Here is a 22,549-nt window from a genome sequence, read left to right as displayed (position 1 = left end):
TCGTACCCTACCTGATACCTAGCCGGGTATGGGTAGCCGGATATCGGGTAGGGTACTGGCACGGGTACGGGTACCCGTACCCTACCCGATACCCGGCCGGTTACGGGTAGCCGGGTATCGGGTAGGGTACGGGTACGGGTACCCGTTTGCGACCCTGGTGCGGCCGGGTACGGGGTACGGGTAAGGAATCAAAACCCGTTTGCGACCTCTGGCGGACAGCCACAGCAACTGTGTGGGCGGGGGGGCGGTGGGTGCTTTACACGTGGTCAAAGGATCCCCCAGGCCCCCCCAGACTCACGCTTTGCCGAGCAGGCTGACGGGGCCTCCCTGCAGGTCCACGTGGATCTTGGCCTCGTCGGTGGAGATCTCGATCGCGGCGGGCTCGCCGTCCGCGACCCGCACGGACGACTCAACGTTGAAGCGTCCCAGCTCCTCGGCCGTGAGCGCGAAGCTGCAGAGCCCCGAGCCGCTCACGGACGCCACCTCGCCGTCGAACGCGGCCACGTGGGCAAGGCCCTCGGTGGCCCACAGCGTGCACACCGCACGCGAGCCTGCAGACGTGTAGAGCACGTTGAGACGGTCGTTTGGTTCGGGGCGTTTCGGTCGGTCGGTCGGTCATTCGTTCATACTTCTAGATTTGAAGCTTTCGTGACTTGCAAGGATTCATATTCTTAGGGGTTTTTTCGGTAAAGTCACGTAGGTAATTTTTTTTAAATTAATAAAAGTAAAATCAAAATAAAATAAAAATCACGACGTTTCAGAGGCAACACAAGCTTCCGTCTTCAGGTGGAACCGTGCATACTCTTAGTTTTTTTTTCGGTAAAGTCACCATATAGGTAAAAAATGAAATAAAATGTATAAAAAGAAAATAATAAAAATCACGACGTTTCGGAGGCAACATAAGTCTCCGTCATCAGGTGGGACCGTCACAGCCAGATTTGCTGACACAGCAAATCTGGCTGTGACGGTCCCACCTGATCTGTTCCATCTCACTCCCTTCTACCGTGTGTGGACTAATCTGCATCCGTTCCATCTCACTCCCTTCTACCCCGTGTGTGGACTAATCTCCATCTGTTCCATCTCCGTCATCAGGTGAGACCGTCACAGCCAGATTTGCTGATACACACACGGGATAGAAGGGAGTGAGTTGAAACAGATGTGGATTAGTCCACATACGCTGGTAGAAGGGAGTGAGATGGAACAGATGGAGATTAGTCCACACACGGGGTAGAAGGGAGTGAGATGGAACAGATGGAGATTAGTCCACACACGGGTAGAAGGGAGTGAGATGGAACAGATGGATATTAGTCCACACACGGGGTAGAAGGGAGTGAGATGGAACAGGTGGAAATTAGTCCACACACGGGGTAGAAGGGAATGAGATGTAACAGATGGAGATTAGTTCACACACGGGGTAGAAGGGAGTGAGATGGAACAGATGGATATTAGTCCACACACGGGTAGAAGGGAGTGAGATGGAACAGATGGATATTAGTCCACACACGGGGTAGAAGGGAGTGAGATGAAACAGATGGAGATTAGTCCACACACGGTGTAGAAGGGAGTGAGATGGAACAGATGGAGATTAGTCCACACATGGGGTAGAAGGGAGTGAGATGGAACAGATGGAGATTAGTCCACGCACGGGGTAGAAGGGAGTGAGATGGAACAGATGGAGATTCGTCCACACACGGTGTAGAAGGGAGTGAGATGAAACAGATGGATATTAGTCCACATACGGGTAGAAGGGAGTGAGATGGAACAGATGGATATTAGCCCACACACGGGTAGAAGGGAGTGAGATGGAACAGATGGATATTAGTCCACACACGGGTAGAAGGGAGTGAGATGAAACAGATGGGGATTAGTCCACACACGGTGTAGAAGGGAGTGAGATGGAACAGATGGAGATTAGTCCACACACGGTGTAGAAGGGAGTGAGATGGCACAGATGGAGATTAGTCCACACACGGGGTAGAAGGGAGTGAGATGAAACAGATGGGGATTAGTCCACACATGGGGTAGAAGGGAGTGAGATGGAACAGATGGATATTAGTCCACACACGGGTAGAAGGGAATGAGATGGAACAGATGGAGATTAGTCCACACACGGGTAGAAGGGAGTGAGATGGAACAGATGGAGATTAGTCCACACACTCTTACCTTGCAGGGTCGGTTCAGATGCTGCGAGAGAGAGAGAGAAAAAAAAAAGCACACGCATGCATCAGCGTCGTCATCATCATCATCAGCAGTGTCATCAGCAGTATCATCATCATCAGCAGTGTCATCAGCAGTATCATCATCATCATCAGCAGCAGTGTCATCAAGGTCAGCTGTGCATCGTCTAGATTCAAAACGCATCTGTTTAGAACTGCTTGTTGTTGTTGTTGTGTTTATTTTGTTGTCCTTACCCCGAACTTGCGATTAGCGCAGGTGGCTACGTACGATGCGATAGAAGTTCAGCATACACACAGACAAAGACCCCCCCCCCCCTCGGGTAGGGTACGGGTATCGGGTACCCGGTTGTGACCTCTGCTGTCCGCCTGATGACGCTGTCGGTTGTAGATTACCGGCGAACCGTCACGGTACTCGAGTTGTAAATGTTGTAGCGGGTTCGCTCTCCAACACACAACCGGTGTAGTACTGTGCACTACACTATACACTACACTGTACACTACACTACACTATACACTACTCTATACATTACACTATATACTACTAAACACTACAATATACACTACTATACACTACACTATACACTACACTATACACTACTATACACTACACTATACACTACTATACACTACACTATACACTACATTATACACTACACTACACTATACACTACTCTATACACTACACTTTACACTACACTACACTATATACTACTCTATACACTACACTATATACTACTATACACTACACTATGCACTACACTATACACTACACTATACACTACACTATACACTACACTATACACTACTATACACTACACTATACACTACACTATACACTACTATACACTACACTATACACTACACTATACACTACTATACACTACAGCCTTAGCAGACTGTAGGGGCAAGTGCTGTTAGCGAGCAGCACCTATGAAGGCTACCGGCACTGTGGCACACGAGGGGGTGGGTGGCCAGCACCACGCCCGACCGCCTTTGTCTCCCCAGTGGCGACGTATACACACACACAGCACCAGGTAACTCATTTGAGGCTGAGTCGACCTAGGGGAGGCCCAGGACCGGTTCAGATAATCGTCACTGGGGGGTGTTGGCCGTGAGCGGGAATCGAACTCGGGTCGCCGGGTTCATAGCGCAGCGTAGCGCTAACCGCTGCACCACCGCTCCCGGCACACACACACCGACACGCACACATTGACGCACGTACCGCACTCGATACCCGATCAATCGCTTGCCAGCGAGGGCATTGCGACGAGTTGCTGTCGTGCGGGATAGTAGCCCAGGGCAAGGGAGGGGAGTCGGGAACAACCAAATCGGCGATGGGAACCATCACAACAAGATTTTGTACGCTGCTCATATGCGGGAGATTCTCACCCCCCCCCCCCCCCGATCTATCAATGCCCCTGATGGTGCGTTGTCTTTGGAAGTGATTGGTCCGCACCAGAGAACAGCTTTACTTTAGAGCCTCGTGCCAGTTTCTTTAGAGCCTAGTCTCAGTGTATTTAGAGCCCGGTATCAGTTTATTGACACTGAGACTGGGCTCTAAAGAAACTGAGACTAGGCTCTAAAGAAACTGAGACCGGGCTCTAAAGAAACTGAGGCTGGGCTCTAAAGAAACTGAGACTGGGCTCTAAAGAAACTGAGGCTGGGCTCTAAAGAAACTGAGGCTGGGCTCTAAAGAAACTGAGGCTGGGCTCTAAAGAAACTGAGACTGGGCTCTAAAGAAACTGAGGCTGGGCTCTAAAGAAACTGAGGCTGGGCTCTAAAGAAACTGAGACTAGGCTCTAAAGAAACTGAGACTGGGCTCTAAAGAAACTGAGACTAGGCTCTAAAAAAACTGAGGCTGTGCTCTAAAGAAACTGAGGCTGGGCTCTAAAGAAACTGAGACTGGGCTCTAAAGAAACTGAGGCTGGGCTCTAAAGAAACTGAGACCGGGCTCTAAAGAAACTGAGGCTGGGCTCTAAAGAAACTGAGACTGGGCTCTAAAGAAACTGAGGCTGGGCTCTAAAGAAACTGAGACTGGGCTCTAAAGAAACTGAGGCTGGGCTCTAAAGAAACTGAGGCTGGGCTTTAAAGAAACTGAGGCTGGGCTCTAAAGAAACTGAGACTAGGCTCTAAAGAAACTGAGACTGGACTCTAAAGAAACTGAGACTGGGCTCTAAAGAAACTGAGACCGGGCTCTAAAGAAACTGAGGCTGGGCTCTAAAGAAACTGAGGCTGGGCTCTAAAGAAACTGAGACTGGGCTCTAAAGAAACTGAGACTGGGCTCTAAAGAAACTGAGACTGGGCTCTAAAGAAACTGAGACTGGGCTCTAAAGAAACTGAGGCTGGGCTCTAAAGAAACTGAAGCTGGGCTCTAAAGAAACTGAGACTGGGCTCTAAAGAAACTGAGACTGGGCTCTAAAGAAACTGAGACTGGGCTCTAAAGAAACTGAGGCTGGGCTTTAAAGAAACTGAGGCTGGGCTCTAAAGAAACTGAGACTGGGCTCTAAAGAAACTGAGACTGGGCTCTAAAGAAACTGAGACTGGGCTCTAAAGAAACTGAGACTGGGCTCTAAAGAAACTGAGGCTGGGCTCTAAAGAAACTGAAGCTGGGCTCTAAAGAAACTGAGGCTGGGCTCTAAAGAAACTGAGGCTGGGCTCTAAAGAAACTGAGACCGGGATCTAAAGAAACTGAGGCTGGGCTCTAAAGAAACTGAGACTGGGCTCTAAAGAAACTGAGACTGGGCTCTAAAGAAACTGAGACTGGGCTCTAAAGAAACTGAGGCTGGGCTCTAAAGAAACTGAAGCTGGGCTCTAAAGAAACTGAGGCTGGGCTCTAAAGAAACTGAGGCTGGGCTCTAAAGAAACTGAGACCGGGATCTAAAGAAACTGAGGCTGGGCTCTAAAGAAACTGAGGCTGGGCTCTAAAGAAACTGAGACTGGGCTCTAAAGAAACTGAGACTGGGCTCTAAAGAAACTGAGACTAGGCTCTAAAGAAACTGAGACTGGGCTCTAAAGAAACTGAGGCTGGGCTCTAAAGAAACTGAGACTAGACTCTAAAGAAACTGAGACTAGACTCAAAAGAAACTGAGACCGGGCTCTAAAGAAACTGAAGCTGGGCTCTAAAGAAACTGAGACTAGGCTCTAAAGAAACTGAAGCTGGGCTCTAAAGAAACTGAGGCTGGGCTCTAAAGAAACTGAGACTGGGCTCTAAAGAAACTGAGACTGGACTCTAAAGAAACTGAGACTGGGCTCTAAAGAAACTGAGACTGGGCTCTAAAGAAACTGAGGCTGGGCTCTAAAGAAACTGAGACTGGGCTCTAAAGAAACTGAGACTGGACTCTAAAGAAACTGAGACTGGGCTCTAAAGAAACTGAGACTGGGCTCTAAAGAAACTGAGGCTGGGCTCTAAAGAAACTGAGGCTGGGCTCTAAAGAAACTGAGGCTGGGCTCTAAAGAAACTGAGGCTGGGCTCTAAAGAAACTGAGGCTGGGCTCTAAAGAAACTGAGACTGGGCTCTAAAGAAACTGAGGCTGGGCTCTAAAGAAACTGAGGCTGGGCTCTAAAGAAACTGAAGCTGGGCTCTAAAGAAACTGAGACTGGGCTCTAAAGAAACTGAGACTGGGCTCTAAAGAAACTGAGGCTGGGCTCTAAAGAAACTGAGGCAGGGCTCTAAAGAAACTGAGACTGGGCTCTAAAGAAACTGAGGCTGGGCTCTAAAGAAACTGAGACTGGGCTCTAAAGAAACTGAAGCTGGGCTCTAAAGAAACTGAGGCAGGGCTCTAAAGAAACTGAGACTGGGCTCTAAAGAAACTGAGGCTGGGCTCTAAAGAAACTGAGGCTGGGCTCTAAAGAAACTGAGACTGGGCTCTAATGAAACTGAGACTAGGTTAAAGAAAGCTGTTTCTGGTGTGGACCAATCAGCTTCAAAGACCAGGCATCATCATCACATACTACCAGAGCATGGTTTTGTGTTTGGATGTCCACCACAACTACTGTGTGTGTGTTTGGTTAATGCAGTAACGGGATTCCTTTCGAAAAGGTTTCCGTTTGGCGTTTGAACATCTTAACAGAAAGGGTAAACTCTTGATTTTAACCTTTCGTGACTGCAGGAATCCCCGCTCTTTGGTTCTTTCCGTAAAGTCACTTAGGTAGAAACATTAATAGGTCACGACGTTTCGATCGCAACACAAGCAATCGTCATCAGGTGGGGACAACCACAGCAAGAAAAGGGCAAAACCTATTCTTCAATGTTTCAGTTGTATCTGTATATTTACGCTTCGTACCCTTCCTAAACTCTGCACTGCCATATCGCGTGTGTGCGCATTGCGTTGTTACACCCTTGCTGGTCATCTGTAAACTTAATCTTTTGTTATAATTAAGAAGAGCTTCATAGCTCATCGGATTCCTCCGTCTGCAGTATAAATCAAGATTCTGATTCTGAATGTACCGGACGAACCGGTAAGCGAGTCGCAAACCGGTTTATCTGTACCCCCTCCCCAACCCAAACTCGTCAAGTCGTCTTTTGGCAGCGAAAAGCGAAATAAATTAACACGCACACACACAAAGACAAAGATTCTCCATATAGCCTTAACAGACTGTAGGGGCAAGTGCTGTTAGCGAGCACCTATAAAGGCCAGCACGGCACACGAGGGGGTGCGTGGCTAACACCACGCCCGGCCGCCTTTGTCTCCCTAGTGGCGATGTTTACACATCGCACCAGGTACTCATTTGAGGCTGAGTCGACCTAGGAGAGGCCCAGGGCCGGTTCAGATAATCGTCACCGGCGTTGGCCGTGAGCGGGAATCGAACCCGGGTCGCCGGGTTCGTAGCGCAGCGTAGCGCTGACCACTACACCCACCGCTCCCCACACACATACAGACAAACAAACACACACACACACAGACACACAAACACACACAGACACACACACAGACACACAAAGACACACACACAGACACACACAGACACACACACAGACGCGCAAAGACACAAACACACAGACACACACACACACAGACACACACACAGACACACAAAGACACACAGACACACACAGACACACACACAGACACACACACAGAAACACACACCCAGACACACACACACAGACACACAGACACGCACAGACACGCACAGACACACACACACAGACACACACACACAGAAACACACACACACAGACACACACACACACAGACACACACACACACAGACACACACACACACAGACACACACACACACAGACACGCACAGACTCACTGAGATTCATCACCCGCTATCCATCCCAATCCCTCCCTCGCCCGGTCAACTCGTAGTGCCTCAAGGTGCGAACGCATATGGGGCCGTCCATAAATGACGTCACGCGATTTAGGACGATTTTTTACCCCCCCCCCCCCCCCCTAGTCATAGGGCGTCACAAAAAGTCAGACCCCCCCTCAAATATGACGTCACAAAGCTCTGCCCCCCCCAAAAAATATATAAAACATGCTTCAACTCGCTTGAAACTATTGCCATTGTAGTGCGTATTTAATGTGGCGCTGCACTCTGATGTTGTAGGAGAAGACATTTATTAAAACGTCTATTTAATAAAGTAGAACGTGTTGTCTACATTTATTTAAAGTTGCGCATTTTAATGTGACGTCACTTTTCTCAACCCCCTGCCCCCTCCCTCGTCACACATCGTCACTTTAAAAAAAGGTGTCAGTTTTGTTGCCAGATAAAAAGGGTAAAAATCCAATTATCATATTTGTTTACTGGCAAATGAGGTACCAATGGTATTTGTGGTTGTTGTTGTTACCAGATGGAGCGTTGAGCTACCGTGCAGCGCTGTTTTAGTTTATTTTTCTTCAAAACAGCCACCAGCTGGGCGATGTGTCAGCCGATCACCATCGCAAGGACGTTCACAGCAGTAGGCAAGCGCTCTACAACGCATCGAGAGAGACGAGAGACTCGGGGAGATGCGTGGATACCCACAGAGATACAGCAGCAGGCGTCAGATTCGGTATCGAACCCACGACTTGCTGCGCACCAGGCGAGGTAGTTAACATATCCTAGCCCCCACGATGATGATGAGAAAGAGAGACGCAGACTCCAAATGTACAGCAGCAGGCGTTAGGTTCGAGATCGAACCCACGATCTCCTGTACACCAGGCGAGGTAGTTAACATCTCCTAGCCACCGTGATGAGAGTGAGAGACGCAGACTACAAATAAATAGAAGCCGTCAGGGTTCCAGATCGAACCCACAACCTCCTGTATACCAGGCGAGGTAGTTAACATCTGCTAGCCCACCGTGATGATGATGAGAAAGAGAGACGCAGACTCCAAATGTACAGCAGCACGCGTTAGGTTCGAGATCGAACCCACGACCTCCTGTACACCAGGCGATGTAGTTAACATCTCCTAGCCCCCAAGATGATGATGAGAGAGAGACATGCAGACTCCAAATATACAGCAGGCGTACGGTTCGAGATCGAACCCACGACCTCCTGTATACCAAGCGAGGTAGTTAACATATCATATCCCACCGAGATGATGATGAGAGAGAGAGACGCAGACTCCAAATATAGAGAAGGCGTCAGGGTTCGAGATCGAACCCACGACCTCCTGTACACCAGGCGATGTAGTTAACATCTCCTAGCCCCCACGATGATGATGAGAAAGAGAGACGCAGACTCCAAATGTACAGCAGCAGGCGTCAGGGTTCGAGATCGAACCCACGACCTCCTGTACACCAGGCGATGTAGTTAACATCTCCTAGCCCCCACGATGATGATGAGAAAGAGAGACGCAGACTCCAAATGTACAGCAGCAGGCGTCAGGGTTCGAGATCGAACCCACAACCTCCTGTACACCAGGCGATGTAGTCAACATCTCCTGTTCGGAAAGTCAAAAACGCGCAACACCCAAAAAGAGCATCGGAGCCGTTCGGATTCCACCCTCCAGCCGACGAATCCGATGATTGCGCTGCGAGGCGCTAGGGCAGAAGTCGCAACCGACTTCTGCCCTAGCGGCTACCCGTACCCGGCCGGGTACCCGTTTGCGACCCTGGTGCGGCCGGGTAGGCCGTGAGTCAGTGGTGAGTCACCGTTTGTCACTCATTTCCCAACGTCTTGTCTCTTCTCACTATTCAAGTTCCTAGAATCAACCCACCCGCGCCTGCAACATGGCTTCATCCCAGAGGTCGCAATCGGGTACCCGATACCCGTACCCTACCCGATACCCGGCTACCCGTACCCGGCCGGGTACGGGTACGGGTAGCCGTTTGCGACCCTGGTGCGGCCGGGTACGGGTAGGCCGTGAGTCAGCGGTGAGTCACCGTTTGTCACTCATTTCCCAACGTCTTGTCTCTTCTCACTATTCAAGTTCCTAGAATCAACCCACCCGCGCCTGCAACATGGCTTCATCCCAGAGGTCGCAATCGGGTACCCGATACCCGTACCCTACTCGATATCCGGCTACCCGTACCCGGCCGGGTACCCGTTTGCGACCCTGGTGCGTCCGGGTACGGGTAAGGAATCAAAACCCGTTTGCGACCTCTGCGCTCGCGCTCGTGCGAATGGTTCTCACCTCGGATCACCGCCGGACTCAGCGTCAGCATGAGCGGGAGCAGCAGCAGGAGGAGGGAAGGGAGATGCTTCGAGGTCACCATCGCTGTCAACCACAGCGTCGTTCCACCCATGGCTGCCCTGGGTTGGTGGGTGGTGGTGGTCGTGGTGGTGGTGGCTGTGTCCGTCTAACTCGCTTGAAATTCTTCCCTAGAGGCCTCCTTGTGGCCCTCTCCCTTGTGGCCTCCTCCACTGGAGGCCCGTTTTATAGGGTGGATAGTGGGAGAGGGGGTTAGTGGGGGGGGGGGGAAGGGAAGGGAGGGGGACTACGTTGAGAGACAACCTGAAGATTCATCGCCTCCGGCTACGTCTCTCCACCCGTCGATCCACACGCCTAACGCACCCACACCCTACAAAAAGACACACACAACAGGAAAAGTTCCCCCGTGTAGCCTTGGCAGAACTGTCGGGGCAAGTGCTTCACGCGCGAGTGGGTGGGGTTGGCGTGGTGTGGCGTGTGTGGACAAGCGCCATACGTAGCCCGGTCGCCTTTGTCTCTCTCCCTAGTGGAGAGGTTTTCACAGCAGACTGCGTGGGAACCTGATGGGGTTCAGGTCCTGGACCGGTTCAGATGAATCGCCACTCTGGGAAGGGGATCGAACTCGGGGGCCTCCGCCGGGGTCTCGGAGGAGGCGCGGGGCAGCGCTAACCACTGCGCCACCGCTCCCCGAAGACACAAAGATCCACCCAGCCACCCGGGTGTAGCTTGAACAGATCGTGTGGTTTTTTGTTGTTGGACAATTGCTATTCTTAGGTTTTTTCTGTAAAGTCACCACGTAGGTAAAACATTAAAATTAATAAAAGTAAAATAAAATAAAAATCACGACGTTTCGGAGGCAACACAAGCTTCCGTCTTCAGGGGGAACAGTCACAGCCACGACAGCTGTATCAAGTAAATGAGATACAGCTGTCGTGGCTGTGACGGTTCCACCTGAAGACGGAAGCTTGTGTTGCCTCCGAAACGTCGTGATTTTTATTTTATTTTACTTTTATTAATTTTAATGTTTTACCTACGTGACTTTGAAGAAAAAACCGAAAAATATGAATCCTTGCAGTCACGAAAGCTTCAAATCAAGATGGAATTCTTATTGTTTGGGTCTTTCGGTAAAGTCGCGTCGCGATAGGTTCGATGGAAACGCAAGTGGTCGTCTATCGGGGAAAAAATAACGACCCGCTTGTGTGTTGCGATCGGAAGGTCGTGAGTTTTTTTTGTTATTTTTGTGTCGTTTTATTTGAACCTATCGATTTGAAAAAGACGACCCGCTTGTGTGTTGCGATCGGTAGGTCGTGAGTTTTTTTGTTATTTTTGTGTCGTTTTCTTTGAACCTATCAACGTGAAAAAGAACGACCCGCTTGTGTGTTGCGATCGGAAGGTCGTGAGTTTTTTTGTTATTTTTGTGTCGTTTTCTTTGAACCTATCGACGTGAAAAAGACGACCCGCTTGTGTGTTGCGATCGGGAACGTCGTGAGGTTTTTTGGGTTATTTTTGTGTCGTTTTCTTTGAACCTATCAACGTGAAAAAGAACGACCCGCTTGTGTGTTGCGATCGGAAGGTCGTGAGTTTTTTTGTTATTTTTGTGTCGTTTTATTTGAACCTATCAACGTGAAAAAGAACGCCCCGCTTGTGTGTTGCAATTAGAACGTCGTGAGGTTTTTTGTCATTTTTTGTCGTTTTCTTTGAACCTATCAACGTGAAAAAGACGACCCGCTTGGGTAGCGTTCGAAAAGTCGTGAGTTTTTATTATTTTTGCGTTGTTTTGTTTGAACCCATCCATCCACGTAACTTTACCGAACGATCCAAACAATATAGTTCTATTGCAGTTAGCCTTTCGCGACCAATGTCCCTAACGAAGGTGTTGGTGGTGGTGTTGTGTTGTGATGGTTGTGTTAGATCGCGACGATATAAATGCATCGTTAAACTCGGCCCGCCACAGCATTACACAGCCCCAAAACCGGGTGTCGAAACGTCGTGTTTTGTTTTATTTTATTTCCACCTCCGTGACTTTACCGAAAGAACCAAAGAGTATAGAGGACGGTTGTCACGGTTTGACCGTGGCTCGATTTGGTTCCAAACTGGGCTGCTTCGCCATCAAACAGTGGCCGATTTGATTGCCAGTAGTAGCAGCAACCCATAAAGGCTACCAAAGACAAAGATCCCCCGTGTAGCCTTATTAGAATGTAGGGGCAAGTGCTGTTAGCGAACACCTATAAAGGCCGGCACTGCACACGGGGGGGGGGGGGGGTGGCCAACACCGCGCCTGACCGCCTTTGTCTCCCCAGTGGCGAAGTTTACACACCGCACCAAGTACTCATTTGAGGCCGAGGCGACCTAGGGGATGCCCTGGACCGGTTCAGATAATCTTCACTGGTGGTGTTGGTGGGCGTGAGCGGGAATCGAACCCGGGTCGCCAGGTTCGTAGCGCAGCTTAGCGCTGACGGCTACGGCTACATGGCCCAGCCAACGCAGCCTTGCCTGCCGGAGGAGCTCACCGATGAGACTTGCCCAGATCTTTCAAGGATTTGTGAGCTTCTCACACAATCCAGCCTGGTTAAACCCAGCATGGATCTTAGGCAGGCCAGCCTAAATGTTTCTAACCGGTGAAGATGTTCCGTTAGGGGTTTCCACGTTTCGCAAGCGTAGAGAAGGGAGGGAATGACCGTGGCCGAGAAGACCTGAAGCTTCGTAAGGAGCGACAGACCAGGTAGCTTCCACACAGCGTTACACAACCGATGAAAAGATAATGCCGCTCGACTGATTCGGAGTGAAACCTCTGCTGTTAAACTGGAGCCGGTCATAAGCACACTGCCCAGGTATGGGAAACTCTCCACTCTCTCCACGACTGCCCCATCACCGATTGGGAGTTGTGGGGGTGGAGTGTCCGATGGTACAAAATACCCAGGCAGGTGCTTAGTTTTAGTGGGGCTAATGGTAAGGCCCCACCTCTTAGTGGCACGCTCCAGTTTCAACAGCAGCATCTCCAAATCCTGCTCTGAATGAGCAGCAATTGCCAAATCATCGGCATACATAACGTAGTTGACCAATAGGGAGCCATCCTTTGACCGCACCCAGGCATCGATCAGCCTCCCATTATATCTGTACCAAATAAAAATTCCTCCGGTACAGCTATTGAAGGCTTCACGAACTATGTGGTCAAAATAAATGTTAAATAATGTGGGAGCCAGAGGACATCCCTGTCGCACCCCAAGGTGTACAGGGAATGGCTCTGACTCCTGGCCACGTAGTTTTACCCGGGCCCGCTCACCATCATGAAGGTCCTTAATTATCGTGAGCAGAGGGTCAGGGACTCCGAAAGCACGAAGAACAACTCAGATCCCAAGCCTACTGATGGTATCATAGGCCTTGACTAGGTCAATTAAGCAGAGATGTAGGTCTTGTTGGAATTCCCTACACCTCTGCTGTAGCAGACGGACAGAAAATATGGCATCTGGGCAGTACCGTCCTTTCCTGAAACCACATTGGGCCTCCGCAAGCCTCTCCTCAGCATGCCTAGCAAGGCGATGTTGAATAATCCTTGCCAGGACCTTTCCCGGCACACTGAGGAGTGAGATGCCCCTGTAGTTGGTACAGTCTGTGCGGTCCCCCTTTTCAGAGAGGGGGACCACAAGGGCATCCTTCCAATCCTGCGGAACCCCTCCAGTGGTCCAGACTGTTGTTCTGATGTCATGTAGGGCAGTCTGTGTACAAACACCAACCTCCCTCAGCATTTCGCTTGGTAGATCATCTCTGCCCGGTGCCTTTCCTGATCTCAGACTCTGGATCTCCTTCAGTACTTCCTCAACAGATAGCACCTCAGCCAGCCACTCACAGGGGGTGACTTCTTCTTCTAATATTTGAGGCACCGCTGTCTCAGCAGGGTCATCCCCACTTTGTCTCACGTTGTTTTCTTGAAAGAGGGGTTTCCCCTCCCCAGGCCCTCACAAAAATGCTCAGTAAATCTGCCAACCTGTTTTTGGGGGTCGGAGATTGGATCACCGTTTTTTCCCCTAATGATGGTAATAGGTGTGGCACTGCAGGTTACTTTTTGGTGGAGTTAAATAGGTATTTGTGATCGCGGGCCACTGACGCAGACTCCATCTCCTCAGGAACACCCTGACCATCACCCATCCTTGCAGCGCCTCACGGCTCTCCGAACCTCCGAGCAAAGGCTACGATAAGCCTCCTCATTCTCTGACGTGGGATGCTGTAGCCGATGAGAGTGGGCCTGTCGCTTTTTCTCAACCATCCTGAATACCTCCTCTGTCAGCCAGGGTCTCTGGGGAGGTCTGGACCGCGTACCCAAAGCAGCCATTGCAGCTGCATGAGTCACAGTCCTAAACCTCGCCCATTTACCCTCGACATCAGGAGGAGTGGAGGACGATGCCAACCCTAGCCGCAAGCGATTATGAAATTCTCGCTTGCAACTTTCATCAGCTAGCTGAGACCAGGCCACCTTAGGTTTGAATGGGGTCCTGGGTGTACACCCACCACCGGAGTGGAAGAATGGCAGGCGCATCTTACAGATGACTAGTCGATGGTCAGAGGGCAGATCAGCTCCACGGTAGGTCCCGGTGTCAAGGACATGGACTCGCATCCGCTGGTCCGTCACTATGTAGTCCAGCAGATGTCCTTGCTTGGACCCGGCATGCATCCATGATGCTGTGTGGATGCGCCGATGCCAGAACAGCGTGTTGGTAATTACAAGCCCATGCACACAAATTCTAGCAGCCTCCTATCGTTGTTACTGAGCTGATCTGGCCCATGCCTTCCAATCACTCCAGACCAGGTGCCAGCATCATGACCAACTCGGGCATTGAAGTCACCCAACAAGATGACTCTATCCCGAGGGGATACTTTAGCCAGCACCTGTGAGAGGAGGTCATAGAAGGCATATCACTCATCGGTCTTGCCTGGATCTCTCCACGGATGTTCGTCTTCGGTGGGGGCATAAGTAATCACGACCACCACTCCTCGCCTCCGGTTGATGGGAAGGCGAGCCCAAAGTAGCCTGGGGCCTACAGCTTCACACACCTCACCGCCACGCTCCCACACCCTCTTCATTCTTTTGTTCAGAAGAAGAGCCACACCCTGTTGTTTGGCAGTCTCCTGCCCCGAGTAGAGGATTGTCCACCCCTCATGTTGGCAGGAGCCAGAGCCGGTCCACCGGACCTCCTGAATGCCACAGAGATACAGGCGGTAACTGTCCAGCTCCAGACAGAGGAGTGGCAGCCTCTCCTCCGCAGTGAGCGTTCGGATATTCCACGTGGCCATCCGTAGTGGACTTTTGTCATTTCTAGAGGAGCCCCGAGGGTAAAGATTCAATCTCCTGCCTCCGCCAAATGGGGATTGGCCAGGAGACCTCATAAACAGCTGTCCCCCCGGGGCCTCAGGCACCCACCCACACACCCAACACCCACACACCCACCCACACAATCAACCACCCACCCACACACCCACCCACACACCCAGCCACACACCCAACACCCACACACCCACCCACACAATCAACCCCCCACCCACACACCCACCCACACACCCACCCACACACCCACCCACAACAACAACCGCCATTCGCCACTAAGTGGCGGTGACGTCACCACGACGCTTGTGCCAGGCCATGTGCACCTTGAGGCCACGTGAAGTGTCGAACGCCCGCTGGCAGGAGGTCACGGGGCAGACCCAGGTGCCACGGGTCGACTGACCGAGATGACCGAGATGACTGACTGATGCACCACCTGTGCCCCCTACTGTGCCAACTTGCTGTGCTTTAGCCACCCGGCGCTCTGCTCGTTGTTGTGAGCGTCGCTCCTCCGCCCTCCGTTGTTGTTGGAGGGCGACTGCCTCCAACTGCCCAGTAGCGTCCTTCACGAGCCTCCTCCACTGAGGCCGATCTTGACACCGCTGGTACCAGTCATCGGCAAGTCCACTCAGCTCCACGTCCTCCTGTACCACATCACTCCATCTCTTCTCTAGCCCGTGCCGCGCCCGTTTAGCCCCCTCGATCCGGCCGAACAAAAGCTGCTTAGGCATGCGGTGGCTGGGCATGCGGGCTACATGACCCAGCCAACGCAGCCTTGCCTGCCGGAGGAGCTCACTGATGGGACTTTGCCCAGATCTTTCAAGGACTTGTGAGCTCCTCACACAATCCAGCCTGGTTAAACCCAGGATGGATCGTAGGCAGGCCAGCCTAAATGTTTCCAACCGGCGAAGATGCTCCACTAGGGGGGTCCACGTTTCGCAAGCGTAGAGAAGGGAGGGAATGACCGTGGCCGAAAAGACCTGAAGCTTCGTGCGGAGCGACAGACCAGGTAGCTTCCACACAGCGTTACGCAACCGATGAAAATATATCGCCGCTCGACTGATTCGGAGTGAGACCTCTGCTGATAAACTGGAGCCGGTCATAAGCACACTGCCCAGGTATGGGAACCTCTCCACTCTCTCCACAACTGCCCCACCCACACACTCACCCACACACCCACCCACACACCCACCCACCCACACACCCACCCACCCACCCACACACCCACCCACCCACACACCCACCCACCCACCCACACACCCACCCACACAATCAACCACACACCCACCCACACACCCACACACCCACCCACACACCCACCCACACACCCACCCACTCACACACCCACCCACACACTCACCCACACACCCACCCACACAATCAACCACCCACCCACACACCCACCCACCCACACACCCACCCACCTACACACACACACACACAATCAACCACACACCCACACACCCACCCACACACCCACCCACACAATCAACCACCCACCCACACACCCAACACCCACCCACACACCCACCCACCCACCCACACACCCACCCACACACCAACCCACACACCCACCCACACAATCAACCACCCACACACCCACCCACACACCCACCCACACAATCAATCACCCAGGTTGTGGTGTTGTCGAAGTGGGAGGGGGGCTGCTGCCGATTGTGCAAATATGATTAGGCGTTTATCTAATACATTTAATGTATGCATATTTCGTTAATAATGGGGGTCTGTTTCGTGTGTCTATGGACGTATTTATTGCGTGCGTGTGTATGATTTTGACACAGTCAGCCCATGGCACCTGCTGGGTCTGTCCCGTGACCTCCTTCACCCAGCCTGGCACAGCAGTCAACCCATGGCACCTGCTGGGTCTGTTCCATGACCTTCTGCACCTAGCCTGGCACTGCAGTCAACCCATGGCACCTGCTGGATCTGCCCCGTGACCTCCTGCACCCAGCCTGGCACAGCAGTCAACCCATGGCTCATCCTGGGCCTGTTCCGTGACCTCTTGCACCTATCCTGGCACAGCAATCAACCCATGGCACCTGCTGGGTCTGTCCCGTGACCTCCTGCACCTAGCCTGGCACAACAGTCAACCCATGGCACCTGCTGGGTCTGTCCCGTGACTTCCTGCACCCAGCCTGGCACAGCAATCAACCCATGGCACCTGCTGGGTCTGTCCCGTGTCCTCATGCACCTAGCCTGGCACAGCAGTCAACCCATGGCACCTCCTGGGCCTGTTCCGTGACCTCCTGCACCTAGCCTGGCACAGCAATCAACCCATGGCACCTGCTGGGTCTGTCCCGTGACCTCCTGCACCTAGCCTGGCACAGCAGTCAACCCATGGCACCTGCTGGGTCTGTCCCGTGACCTCCTGCACCCAGCCTGGCACAGCAGTCAACCCATGGCACCTGCTGGGTCGTTCCCATCTCCTCCTGCACCCAGCCTGGCACAGCAATCAACCCATGGCACCTGCTGGGTCTGTCCTGTGAGCTCCTGCAACCAGCCTGGCACAGAAGTCAACTCATGGCACCTGGTGGGTCTGTCCCGTGTCTTCCTGCACCCAGCCTGGCACAGCAATCAACCCATGGCACCTGCTGGGTCTGTCCCGTGACCTCCTGCACCTAGCTTGGCATAGCAGTCAACCCATGGCACCTGCTGGGTCTGTCCCGTGTCTTCCTGCACCCAGCCTGGCACAGCAGTCAACCCATGGCACCTGCTGGGTCTGTCCCGTGTCTTCCTGCACCCAGCCTGGCACAGCAGTCAACCCATGGCACCTCCTGGGCCTGTTCCGTGACCTCCTGCACCTAGCCTGGCATAGCAATCAACCCATGGCACCTGCTGGATCTGTCCCGTGACCTCCTGCACCTAGCTTGGCACAGCAGTCAACCCATGGCACCTGCTGGGTCTGTCCCGTGACATCCTGCACCTAGCCTGGCACAGCAGTCAACCCATGGCACCTGCTGGGTCTGTCCCGTGACCTCCTGCACCCAGCCTGGCATAGCAGGCAACCCATGGCACCTGCTGGGTCTGTCCCGTGACATCCTGCACCTAGCCTGGCACAGCAGTCAACCCATGGCACCTGCTGGGTCTGTCCCGTGACCTCCTGCACCCAGCCTGGCATAGCAGGCAACCCATGGCACCTGCTGGGTCTGTCCCGTGACCTCCTGCACCCAGCCTGGCACAGCAGTCAACCCATGGCACCTGCTGGGTCTGTCCCGTGACCTCCTGCACCCAGCCTGGCATAGCAGGCAACCCATGGCACCTGCTGGGTCTGTCCCGTGACCTCCTGCACCCAGCCTGGCACAGCAGTCAACCCATGGCACCTGCTGGGTCTGTCCCGTGACCTCCTGCACCCAGCCTGGCATAGCAGGCAACCCATGGCACCTGCTGGGTCTGTCCCGTGACCTCCTGCACCCAGCCTGGCATAGCAGGCAACCCATGGCACCTGCTGGGTCTGTCCCGTGATACCTGCACCTAGCCTGGCACAGCAGTCAACCCATGGCACCTGCCGGGTCTGTCCCGTGACATCCTGCACCCAGCCTGGCACAGCAGTCAACCCATGGCACCTGCTGGGTCTGCCCCGTGACCTCCTGCCAGTGGGCGTTCGACACTTCACGTGGCCTCAAGGTGCACATGGCCTGGCACAAGCGTCGTGGCGACGTCACCGCCACTTAGTGGCGAATGACGGTTGTTGTTGTTGTTGTGTGAGTGTTTGTGAGTGTGAGTGAGTGTGTATGTGTGTGAGTGTGTGTGAGTGTGTGTGAGTGTGTGTGAGTGTGTGTGAGTGTGTGTGTGGGGAGCAGTAGTGTAGCGGCCAACACCAGGTGACGATAATTATCAGAACCGGTCCTGGGCCTCCCCTAGGTCGACTCAGCCTCAACTGAGTAGCTGGTGTAGCGGTGTGTAGTGAACATCGCCACTGGGGAGACAAATCCGGTCGGGCGTGGTGCTGGCCACCCACCCCCTCTGTGTGTGCCACAGTGCCGGTAGCCTTCATAGGTTGCTGCTGATACTCGCTACTAACAGCACTTGCCCCTGCAGCCTGTCAGAGGCTACACGGGGGACCTTTGTCTTTGTGCGTTTGGCCTTCATAGGTTGCTGCTGCTACCTAACAGCACTTGCCCCGACAGTCTGGTAGAGGCTACATGGGGGACCTTTGTCTTTGTGCGTGTGGCCTTCAAAGGTTGCTGCCTGATCGCTAGCAGCACTTTCCCCGACACTCGCCCAGAGGCTAGACGGGGGACCTTTGTCTTTGTGCGTTTGGCCTTCAGAGGTTGCCGCTATATAGCTAGCAGCAACTTGCCCCGACACTCGCCCAGAAGCTACACGGGGGACCTTTGTCTTTGTGCGTGTGGCCTTCAAAGGTTGCTGCCTGATCGCTAGCAGCACTTTCCCCGACACTCGCCCAGAGGCTACACGGGGGACCTTTGTCTTTGTCTGTTTGTGAGGTGTTAGCTAACCAGCACTTGCGCCGACATTCGCCCAGAGGCTACACGGGGGACCTTTGTCTGTGCCTTTGTGTCAACGTGAGTTGCCAGATAGCCCCGGGGCCACGTCGTGATTACTGACATGCGCTCATTTCGCAAATCGTCGTGGCAATTAATAAGCCGTGCGTTGATGGGGAATGAATCACCACGATGCGGTGTTAGGCTTCAGGAAAGCCGCCAACGCAGCAAACGCAAAACACGAAAAATATGCCTCTAATGAAGTACAAAGTTTCATACTGTTAGGGGTTTTTTCGGTAAAGTCACGTAGGTAAAAAAAGTAAAATTAAAAGTTAACAAAAGTAATAATGGGAATAAAATAAAATAATAAAAATCACGACGTTTCGGAGGCAACACAAGTCTCCGTCATCAGGTGGGACCGTCACAGCAAAAATGACTGCATCAAATCACGAAAGATTCAAATCTAGAATTAAGTACAAAGTTGTTGTTGTTGCGTTGTTGTTGTTGTTGTTGATGTACACATACGCGCGCGTGTGTGTGTAGTGTAGTGTGTGTCAGTTGAAGGTTTTTTCGCGCGTACGTCGGCAAGCGTTGCTAAGGGCGACAAACAAATACACAACAACAACAACAACACAAACAGCAGTTCTAGAGAAACGAGTTTTCTGCATTGTATCGTGGTGTAGTTTCGATTTAAAGCTTGCGTGACTGCAGGGATTCATCTTCTTGGTTCTTTCGGTAAAGTGACGAAGAATGGAAATAATAAAATAATAAAAATAAAACATGATAAAATAATTCTCACGACGTTTCGGCCACAACGCAAGCAGCCGTCCTCAGGTGGAGAACAGGTCTGTCGAGGAGACAGAGTCTGAATGACAAGCCCCAGGCTTGGAGCGACTATTTAAGCTGGGATGGAGGGGGCAAAGAGCGCCTTGACAAAAGAATTTGCATATCAATAGTAATTTAACATATTTATGGGAAATGCAGATATGCGATTAGTACTACTTGTGAAATGCGTAGGTTTGGCGAGGGGTTTAAAGTCATTATGCCCGTGCCTTATGCAGGATTAGCAGCATCAAAGGGAGGGGAAAGTGGTAGCATTAATAAAGGAAAGGAGTGTTAATAGTATGTAGCTGCAGTAACTAAACCCCCACGTAAACAACTAAAGTATAAACTACATAGTATCATCAGTATACTAAATATACTCTACAATAAGCTGAGTAACTAACAGTAAGTAATACATTACAATTCTATGTCGCAAAAAATATAATATGCTTCCAGCTAAACTTAATTCTCTTACATCACACGAGTCTACACCGTACTATATACTGCGGCGGCGGCGGCAAATAAAATACAATTCTCACGACGTTGCGGCCACAACGCAAGCAGCCGTCCTCAGGTGAAGAACAGGTCTGTCGGAAAGACAGCGTCCGAATTTTTACCGAAAGAACCAAGAAGATGAATCCCTGCAGTCGCGAAAGCTTTACATCGAAAAGTGTAGGGTAGCAGTGGAGTGGAATAAGAAGTATAGGGTAGCAGACAATACGGAGAAGCTGAATGAGAGAGAGAGTCGGAGTGAGATGGAAAAGCAGAGAGAGAGCGACGGCTGGAGTGGGACAGGGAAGCGGAGAAGCGAGTCGGGAGGAACGGAGCGAGCGAAGAACGCGTTTAAAGGATGGTGGCGAAATGTGGTGTGTTGGACAAATAAAGTGACGACGGAAAGGGAAGAAGTTGTCCGCGTAAAGTTCAGCACTACACGTGTGCAAAATTTGGAATTGATTGGACAACAGGAAGTAGAGTAACTTGTGATGACAAGATTTGACCACGACAAACACCAAGTGAAGTGAAATGAAACCGTTGAAAAAATAAGTCATATAAAAAAATATATATATTTGTAAAACACGCTTTATTGAAATATACCGTACGAGTAATGGAAGAACTCCACGACTCCAGGAAGTGGCCCCGAAGCTTACCATAACGTAAGGGATCGTGGTGGTTTACAGCCAAGGTCAGTTGAGCATGGGCAATTAGACCCAAGCCGAAACCTAACGTGTAAAAAATAATGTTTACAAATTTTTTTTCATGATAGAATATAGTATTGTCATCAGTATAACATACGTATACCAAGTTTGCAGTCTATACCACATTGGGAAGTGGGTAAAACATTTAGTTACAAGATTTGAGGATACAACATACAAAATGAGTTGATCAAAAGCGTGTAAATACAACAACAAGAAACACGGTCACAATGAAGGGTTGTTTTGTTTTGGGGTAACATCACCGTGACGTACAAATCTGCGTCGCTTTAATCCGTCACCGGCCGACACGGCCACTCGGTAAGGTTTTGTGTCGTGTAAACGGAACGTGCATCAGCCCAGCCGTTTACAATTGTCAACTAATTACTCTTTGGTTCTTTCGGTAAAGTCATGTAGGTATAAAATAAATTAAATCACGACGTTTCGATTGCAACACAAGCAATCATCATCAGGTGGGAAAACCACAGCAAGAACACATTCCTGCGGAGGGAGCTGGTAGGAACGTTGAGTTGCTCGGTCAATGGCCAGGGTCAACGGCGGCGTGGTGTATTCGGCAAATATGCCCGACTGTGAGGGCGGGCACAAGCCGGCGTGAGTAGGTTAAACGTTGAGTTTTATAAGGGCACCACGGGGTGACCAGCCCCTACCCACCCAGCCCCGCCCCTCCCCATCCAGCCCCTCCCCACCCTCCCCTCCCCACCCAGCCCCTGCCTGCACGACGGACGGACACAATAATCCCCTGTGGGCTGGTGTAACCAGGAGGTTCCTACCAGTACAATTTTTTTGATGAAGTGGGAGAAAGAGTTGCTGTGGTAAGAGGTTATATAGGTAAGAAAAGGGGAGGAGCTAGGGAGAGTGAGGGGGAGGGTGAGCGCTGCGTGGTGTAGTAGTACCCTGCAGATATGATAGACGACAACCAATACAAAGCAGTTAGGGTTTTTTTTCGATTTAAAGCTTCTTTCGTGACTGCAGGGAT

General features: G+C 51.6%; 1 long non-coding RNA gene across 1 annotated transcript; it reads right to left on the bottom strand.

Annotated features, from left to right (window-relative positions):
* Window positions 1-486: 486 nt before the first annotated feature.
* On the bottom strand, window positions 487-9,809 carry LOC144948231 (uncharacterized). Its single transcript, XR_013640126.1, has 3 exons — window positions 9,746-9,809; window positions 2,164-2,184; window positions 487-551 (listed from the first exon to the last, which is right to left on the bottom strand). It is a non-coding gene; the product is annotated as an uncharacterized LOC144948231 (long non-coding RNA).
* Between the last annotated feature and the right edge of the window lie 12,740 nt (window positions 9,810-22,549).

This window comes from Lampetra fluviatilis, chromosome 48 (assembly GCF_964198595.1).
Source record: "Lampetra fluviatilis chromosome 48, kcLamFluv1.1, whole genome shotgun sequence".
NCBI classification, from domain to species: domain Eukaryota; kingdom Metazoa; phylum Chordata; class Hyperoartia; order Petromyzontiformes; family Petromyzontidae; genus Lampetra; species Lampetra fluviatilis.
The sequence above is the reverse complement of the archived record's forward strand: the minus strand, read 5'-3'. Positions and strand labels throughout refer to the sequence as shown.